Below are 9,574 nucleotides of genomic sequence, written 5' to 3' on the forward strand. Positions count from 1 at the left end.
GACACAGGGACTCAAGCTGCAGCTGGGCCCAGAGGGGTGATTTGGGGGACCCCACCCCCGGCTCCGGAGAGGTGCAAGAACCAGCAGCCAGATCCCACCTGCGGCGGAAGAAGGGCCCCCCCGTGTCGTCCTGCCGCAGGGGGCGGCTCACAGCGGGGGGTCTGGGAGCCAGCCAGCCGGCCTGTGTGTGCCCCCCACGCCCGCCCCCAGGGGTGTCACTGCCGGCCGGCCTCTCGCCTTCGGCCGCCCGCTTGTGCACCGGCGGTGGCACTGGGCCCCCTGCTCCTCAGCCTGGTGTGATGCCCCGGTGTGGACCTGTGAGTCTGCTGCATGTGCATACATCCTGCGCGTGCACACACACACACACTGCATGTACACACACACACATTGCACGTGTATACATACTGTGCACGCACACACACTGCACATAGACACATACATACACACTGCGCATGCATACATACTGCGCACACACACACTGCACGTAGACACACACACACACACTGGGTGTGCATACATACTGCGCGCATGCACGCGCACACACGTACTGCACGTGTATACATACTGCACACACAGATACACTGCATGTACACACATACACATTGCACGTGTATACATACTGTGCACGCACACACACTGCACACACACACACACTGCACATAGACACATATATACACACTGCTCATGCATACATACTGCACGCACGCACACACACTGCTGCACATAGACACACACACAAAACACGCACTCTGCAAGCACAGGTGCACACACTGCACAAATGGTTCACACATACACTCTGCACACCTCATGACTCCCATTCACATTTGCACACACACACACACTGCATTTGTACACAAGCACACACATTCTGCAGGCACCCATGCACACACAATCACACATACACTGCACACCCCCATCACATTTGTACACACACATATGTGCCCACACACTGCATATGTACACATACATACACACTCTGCAGGCACATGTGCACATCCTGCACAAACGTTCACACATACACTGCACACCCCCATCACATTTGCACGCACACACACAACATGCACTCTGTAGGCACACACTCACACACTGCACACACATTCACTACGCACACACACCCCTATTCACACTTGCACACAGGCTACAGACACACACTACATGCATGTACACACTCTGCATGTATGCATGCACACAGACTGCACACACATTCACATATGCACTACACACACACACCCCTATTCACATTTGCACACAGGCTACAGACGCACCCACACACCACAGAACTAGTCACAAAGTGCAAATACACACAGAGCAACCCCCCCACCATTCCCCTCTCCCAGGGCCTCTTCACACACCCCGTCCCACCGGGCAGGGCCTGGCCCACAGGGGCGTCATCATTCCATGGGGCAGGGCACGACCCGCCCCACGGTGGTGCTGGGGTGTGTGTGTGTGTTGGGGGGTGTCCCTTGCAGCACCTGGCATCTGATCCAGCCCCGTAGCTCGTCAGTCACCACGTGGAGCTGAGGGGAGATCAAAGTCCCAAATTGCATTAACCCCCGAACCGCAGGGGCCTGGCCCCACTGGGATGCTCTGATCTGTCCTTCCCCTCCCCCCCTCCCCCGCCCAAGACCTGAGTCAAGCCATTGATGGGAGCTGTTTGCACAGGGAGACACAGGGTCTGATCCCTGCTGTGTGAGGCCAATTGGCTTGGGCTGGGGGTGGGGGCGTGTGACATCATTTCTAATGCCAAGGATCTGCTGCCTGGCGCTGAGAGGCAGCCACCTCTGGGGTGGGACACAGCAGCTGTTTGCCCAGCTTTCCCCAGGGGGCGCCAGGAAAGCCCATGGCTCCGGAAGGGCCGCGTTGCTCACTGGCTGCACGTCGGCGCTCGGCGAGGAGGCAAAGGCAGCTCAGATGTGGAAGATCCACTCCAGAATTTCCAGCGGGAGGGGGCAGAGGAGCAGCTGGTGGGGGCTGCGTGGAAGACGCATACATTAAAATTACAGGGGGGGGGCTGAAAAATGGGGGGGTTCCATGCTGAATTTCAAGATTTTGGTGATAAGAAACCCTAAATCTATAATATTTTAGCTACAAACAGAAAGATTTGAAGTCTGAAATGCCAGTGCAGCGCCTCATGGGCGGTGTAGTTCAGCTCCCAGACCCCCCTCTTAATTGGGCTGCTTGATTGGACTACATCTCCCATGAAGCACCACAGCCTTCCTGCTTGGCTGCGGTGCAACATGGGAAGTGAAGTCCGGCTGGGAGCCCTGCCCATAGAGGCGAATGGGAGCAGAAGGCTCCCAAACTACAACTCCCACGGAGCTCCGCGGCCGCAGGTCAGGTGGGACATATTTTCATTTTGGGTTGAAAATGGTTCATTTTGGGGGCATTTGGTGGGTGTTAAAACAAAACATGGACATTTTCGGCAGGATGCAGCCAAGTCTGTCAGAAACCCAGTTTTCTAAAGAACCGTTTGGGTGACAATTAAGCCCTAATTAGGGCCTGGGGTGGTGCAGCTGGGTCATTTCCCCATTAGGCACGTGCATCTTTCAAAGCGGGCGGAGCCCCTCGCTAGAGCATTGAGTTTTAGTCCTTCCGAGATGTGGTCCCAAAATCCAGGAGCAAACAAGCCTTATTAACTGGGGGTGGGGGGGAAATATGGGTCCTTTTCAAACTGGCTGGGCGTTAGCCAGTGTGCCCGACTCTCATGATGCGGGTGTGGTTCATACACCCCCAGGTCCAGGGTGGGTGGAAGTCGCTGAGACGCTTGACTTTAATATATATATTTTTTAAAGTTTCTAGCCCTTCTAGCTGCAGAGAAAAGCCCCACAGCTCCACTGCCAGATGCCAGCGTGAACGCACCCTTCCAGGCCCCGCTGGGGGCTCTTTTCAAATGCCCTGGATTTTAAGCACCTCTCCATTGGCTGCCTTGTCATTTTTGCACTGGGGTGGGCAGCCCAGGGTGACCAGCCAGCAAGTGTGAAAAATCGGGCCGGGGCCGGGGGGGTAATAGGAGCCTATATAAGAAAAAGCCCCAAATATCAGGCCTGTCCCTATAAAATTGGGACGTCTGGTCACCCTACGTGGGCCTTGCCACTGGGGCTGCGTGGGGAGATATGGCCCCATGCAAAGAGCAGGGTTTTTAACCTGGATTTCTTACCGCTGCGTCCCGGGTGTTTTTGGACAACGACACTTTTCAGACAAGGGATTTTGTAGCTTGACGGCCCAGGCCGGGGCAGGGAGGGAGGCGTCTCCCGCGCCCCTTCTCGTCTCTTTCTTCTCTGTCGGTGGTTTCGTCCGTCTCCTTTTGAAACGCTGCGTCTCTCTCTGTACGAGTCGCCATAAACCTTTGAATATTGCCTGTGAACGTCTCTGTGGCCGAGTAAGCGTGTGTGTGGCGGGGGCAGGGGGGGACGTGCGTGCCACCCCCGGACGGGCGGCTGACTTTCCGAAGCCATTGAGTGCGAAGAAGAAGGAAAAAAAGAGACACGAGACCTTTGTGTTTTGACTTCGGGGGGGGGGGGGAGTTGCTTTCTTGCTCAGCCAGGTTCCCTCTGCCCCCAATCAGGGGCTCCCCCCATCTAACCCGGTTCCCTTTGCCCTTTCCAGCCACCCACGACCAGCTCAATGGATTCAGCTCACGCACTGTCTTTGCCCCCTTTCCACCCTCGATCAGCTCAATGGACCCTGGTGCCCTCCCCCCCGGCCAAATGCCCCATGTCCTGGCTGAGTAATGGCCAGGAACAGACTTTTGGGGGCTCAGTACAGTGTGTCGTTACCAAGGGAGGCCGCTAGAGGACGCCCCGCCACCGAAAACCGAGCTGTGGCCGGAGCTTGTGGCCAGATGCTGCTTGTTCTGCATTTTCTCCGCATTTGGATGTAGCGTTGTTTAAGGGATGCGCCGCTCTCACCACTAGACCCCACGCCCCTCCCAGACCCAGGGAGAGAACCCAGGAGTCCTGGCTCCCAGCCCCCCTGGCTCTAACCACTAGCCCCCACTCCCCTCCCAGAGCCAGGAGAGAACCCAGGAGTCCTGGCTCCCAGCCCCCCTGGCTCTAACCACTAGCCCCCACTCCCCTCCCAGACCCAGGGAGAGAACCCAGGAGTCCTGGCTCCCAGCACCCCCCCCCAGCTCTAACCACTAGTCCCTCCTCAATTTCCAGATCATGGGCAGAACCCAGGCATCCGGGCTCCCAGACACTTGGCCCAGGGTGTGAGGCTCCCAGCTCTCTTTGCGGCTCTAGGCCTTTGTGTTTTGGGGGGGGGGGTTAAGCGGCCCCCCCCCTCCACAGTTGCAAAGCCAGCCCCGGGTCCCACCCGCCCCTCACTTGCTTTGCGCTACCCACGTAGGAAGTTCCCCCTTCCTGCCACAAGGTGGCGCAGCTGCTCCAGCCGTGGGGCGGGCGAGGCGCCTGGGGCCCGCGGGCCTGGAGTGGAATAGAGACCGGTCCGTGGAGCGGCTGGGAGGGGGGCGGTTATTGCCTGGGCAGCGGCAACCCGCCCAAATAGCCAGGGGCACATCTGGCCCAAAGAGGGCAGCCAGGACTAGGGTGTGGGCTCGCCCCTCCCGGTCAGCGCTGGCCCCAATGCCCCAGCGTGGCGCTAGGGGGTGCTGGGCTGCGGGGGGGCGGCGCTCTCCCCTGCTGGTCAGTGCTGACCCCAGGGCTCAGCGTGGCACATGGGGGCGCTATGGGGCAGGGGGTTCAGTGGGGGGCTCTCCACTAGCCCCGTGTACGTCCCGCAGCGAATCCCCTGTAGATTTGCGAGCGCCCCTTTGTGCCAGTCACTGCCCCTGCCGGGCCGGGGCCCTCAGACCTGCTGACCCAACTCCCGCCATCCGGGGCCCTGCTGGGGGCAAGGGCTGGCCCCAAACTGGCCCCCCCCGAATCGGGTCAACTCGCCCCTGCTCCCGTCCAGCGATGCCGGGGAGGGGAGCCGACACAAGTGCCCCCTGGAGTCGGCGCCTGCAGCTGCCGTCCTAGAGACACGCGTACGGGTGGGTGCACGCGCTAGGCCCTCGCACAGCCCTGCACACCAGCCCCTTGCACGCACACGCCAGTCCCTTGCATGCACACGCCAGTCCCTTGCACACGCTAGGCCCTCGCACAGCCCTGCACAGCAGCCCCTTACACGCACACGCCAGTCCCTTGCATGCACACGCCAGCCCCTTGCACACGCTAGGCCCTCGCACAGCCCTGCACACCAGCCCCTTACACGCACACACGCACACGCCAGCCCCTTGCACACGCTAGGCCCTCGCACAGCCCTGCACAGCAGCCCCTTGCACGCACACACGCACACGCCAGCCCCTTGCACACGCATACGCACACGGCCAGTGAATTCATGACCACTCTATGCAACCGCCCCCGTCGTCGGCCACACGCCGGGTCTGGGCAGCACCTGGTGGGGCTCCCCTGGCTGGGGCCGGGAGTTGCTACCGTAATACACCGAGTCAGAATGATTTAATACCGAGCTTTGCAGCAGCAGCAGCAGCGCTCCAGATGTGTGTGTGTGTTACCATCGGTAATGCCCCCCCCCCGCCTTGCACCACTAGACCCCACTCCCCCCGAGCCCGGGAGAGAACCCAGGAGTCCTGGCTCCCAGCCCCCCTGCTCTACCCACTAGACCCCACTCCCCTCCTAGAGCCCAGGAGAGAACCCAGGAGTCCTGGCTCCCAGCCCCCCTGCTCTCACCACTACACCCCACCCCCCTCCCAGAGCTGGGGAGAGAACCCCGGAGTTTATTGATTCATTTTTCTTTTCCTCTCCTGCTTTCCCCGCCCCCCCCCCCACCCCTCTCCGGGTTCGCTTTGCACCACAGCTCAGCACGTCTTTACATCGGCAAAGCCCCTGGGCTGGGGGGGCGGGACGGGGGGTCATTCTCTCCTGGCTGGGCGACCGCTGGGAGGTCAGGCCCCTGCTGACACCGAGGCCCGGCCGAGCCATCCGTCACTGGCGGCTCCTGGCAGGTCAGGGGGCCGCGGCGAGGCCGGGAGCGTGCGGTGGATGTGTCGGGCGTGCAGGGCCGGGGGGCGGCCACACACCATAGGGGCTGGACGCGGGGCCCGCCGGGGATCGGCCGGGGGCTCTGGGGAGTTACACACGGGCAGAGACGGAGAGACGGGGGCAACACACACACAGAGCAGGGCTCCGCCCCTCCAGCGGGGGGCAGCATCTCACACACACACACACACACACACACACACACAGAGCAGGGCTCCGCCCCTCCAGCGGGGGGCAGCATCTCACACACACACACACACACACACACACACACACACAGAGCAGGGCTCCGCCCCTCCAGCGGGGGGCAGCATCTCACACACACACACACACACACACACACACAGAGCAGGGCTCCGCCCCTCCAGCGGGGGGCAGCATCACACACACACACACACACACACACACACACACACACACAGCAGGGCTCCGCCCCTCCAGCGGCGGGCCGCCTCTCACACACACACACACACACACACACACAAAGCAGGGCTCCGCCCCTCCAGCAGGGGGCAGCATCACACACACACACACACACACACAGAGCAGGGCTCCGCCCCTCCAGCGGGGGGCAGCATCACACACACACACACACACACACACACACACACACACACAGAGCAGGACTCCGCCCCTCCAGCGGGGGGCAGCATGACACACACACACACACACACACACACACACCCCGCCCAGGGTTCTGCCCCTCCAGCGGGGGGCAGCATCACACACACACACACACACACACACACACAGAGGACCCCCCCCCATTCCTACTCGTAGCTGGGGGTGGGGGGGTAGCACCTGCTGCTCTAAGGGGACTCCTGGGTTCTCAGCACCTCCCTTCCCCCCTGCCCCCCCCAGCCCCAGCCAGCCTGGCCTCCGGACACACACGCATCCCGCTGCACTTGTGGGCCAGGCCGGCCCATCCCTTAGCCCGTCTCCTTCCCGTTTCCCCGGGGGTGCAGGAAGTAATGGGGAGCCCTGTCCCCCCGGGACCCTCCCGCTTTGGGGGCTGCCCATAGGGGACACCCCAGTTCTTGGGAGCACCGGCCTCTAAGCTGCGCCACACTCTGTCTGCGGTGGAGACACAGGGCGGGCGGGGCGGGGGTGCTGGCTAGTTAATCCCCCTGGGCCGCTGCCTGGGTGCCCCCTGGCTTCTGCCCTCTTTGGCCCCCAGGACCCGGCTCCACCGCGCTGGGGGCTTGGCTCTGAGATGAAACAACCCCCCACCTTTGCGCCCAGTTTCAGAGTGACCCTGCCCTAAAAACTGAGCCAAACTGTCCAGGGCGGGGGCAGGACTCCTGGGTTCTATCCCAGCTTTGGGAGGAGAGTGGGGGCTAGTGGTTAGAGCGGAGGGGGGGGCTGGGAGCCCGGACTCCTGGGTTCTATCCCAGCTCTGGGAGGGGAGTGGGGGCTAGTGGTTAGAGCAGGGGGGCTGGGAGCCCGGACTCCTGGGTTCTATCCCAGCTCTGGGAAGGGAGTGGGTCCCAGCTCTGGGAGGGGAGTGGGGGCTAGTGGTTAGAGCAGGGGGGGCTGGGAGCCCGGACTCCTGGGTTCTATGCCTGGCAAGGGGTGTGGTATCCAGGGGGTTAGAGGCGGGGGGAGTGAGTGCTCGGACTCCTGGGTTCCAGTCCTGGCTTTGCCACTCCCACGACTGCAGGACGTTAAGTGAGTGACAGGGTCTGGGGCTGGCTCAGATCTGGGGCTGGGCAGCACCATGACCCATGTCCTGCGAGGTCTCTGCTGCCCCCTGCCGGGCCAGGGACCCTCCGGCCTCCCCGAGCACCTGCCCTTCCCTTTGTCCTCTGCTGCAGGCTGTGAGGCCGGTCCCCCCGCCCCGGCCCGGTCCCCCCGCCCCGCCCGCCCCGCGCCTGGGCTAACGTGCTCAGCTGCTCCCCCCGACAATGGTGGGATTTGGCTCCACATCCGAGCAGGGCGGATAATAGAGACGTCGCTGCGGATCCGCGACCCCCCGACACTCCGGGCCTGACCTCGGCGGCTCTTTTCATTGTGCGCCTTTTATGCCCCGAATATGATTTCCAAAGGGATTAGCCACTTCAAAAGGGCCCTGGGCTTTGATGCGGCTTGGCTTCCCCACCTCACCCGCTCCCCGCCCGGCTGCTAAACCCTGCATTCAAAGCCGGCCTGTGTGTCTTCCGCGCAAACCCGATTAAAGGCCCCTCCATTGTTCAGCTGGAAACTGCCACTCGGCGCGGGGTTTAACCCCAACTAAAAATAAAAGCAGCATTTTAAAAAAACAAAACCCCTCTGTGGCCGGAGCGAGGACAAGACCGAGGGTCCCGTTTGCCCTCGGAGCGGGCCGAGGTTTGCACGTGGGGGACAAAGGGATTGTCCCACCTAGGCCCGGCTCGCACCCAGAGGTCCCAAAGCTGCCCCAGGCCCCATGGGGTCTGGACTGGAACTCGTGACGCCTGGGCTCCTGTGGGCACCAAGCTAGGGGGAGGATTGGGGGGGCATCAGGCGCAAACCCCAGTTTTACCCACCCACGACTCATCCATCCCTGAGCCTCACGCGCCCCTGTTTGCACCGTGGCCCCTTGTTCCTGGCTTTCAAAGGCCCATTTACTCCCCATGTGTGCCAGGGCGGCGCGGAGCTCAGACACCGGGGTGAGGGGCTGCGTAATAGAGAACGACGCCAGCTCCGCAGAGCTGGGGGGGGCTGGATCGCACACGGTGGAATTGTTCAGTGGAAAGGCAGAACCCACCCCCCATCCTGAACCCTTTATTCCCGGAGGATTTGGGAGGCAGGGAGAAGAGGCCCCATCCTTGCACCCCACACTCCCTGTCCCTCTCTGGAAGAGAATTACCACCTACTAAGGCCTGATTGCATCAGTTACTAATTGCAGCCACTTCTGGAGCATGGCCCGTGGCCAAGAAGATACCAGAGAGAGATTGGCTAGAGCCCTCTGTAGCAGGGCAGGGAGGTGGGGGAATCTCAGGATGGGGGGGTCGCCTGCACTGTGATGGGGAAGGAGGAGCTGCCCCCCGTGAATTCCCCTCCTCCCCCTTGTCAATCCAGGTCAGTCTCACAGCTGCTCTGAGTCGCCTGGTTTGCAACAATTCCACCCTGGGGTGGGTGTTTAAGGCGGCGTCAGGTAAAGCAGCCTCGGGGCAGGGAAATCCACACCCTTCGCTCATCACTGTGGTACCCGAGCATCCTCCAGGCGTGCCAGAGCCACCTCTGTCGTGCTGATCTCCCCGTCACAGGCCCAGCGGGGACGGGGATGGGGCACACTTCCTCCAAGGTGGCCCCCCGCCAATGCGCCCCCGGCCCTGCCCTGGAGAGACCCCCACTCTGAAACCAACCTGGGCCTTTGGGGTCCCACCCTTCGGGGCGGAGATTCTTTTCCCGTCGATATTCAGGACCATTGTGATCACCCACCCGGCTTACCACGGGCCTGGATCCCACCCAGCCCTGCCGACGAACTCATGGCGGAGAGACACCCGACCTTGATTTTTTGCAGGGATGTATTTGCACAGGAAAGCTCCTGTGCTAAGACTAAATCAACCTCTCACCCGTCCTGCCCCAAATCCCAATAATTTAACCCCCAACTG

This window comes from Mauremys reevesii, linkage group 22, assembly GCF_016161935.1.
Source record: "Mauremys reevesii isolate NIE-2019 linkage group 22, ASM1616193v1, whole genome shotgun sequence".
NCBI lineage: Eukaryota > Metazoa > Chordata > Testudines > Geoemydidae > Mauremys > Mauremys reevesii.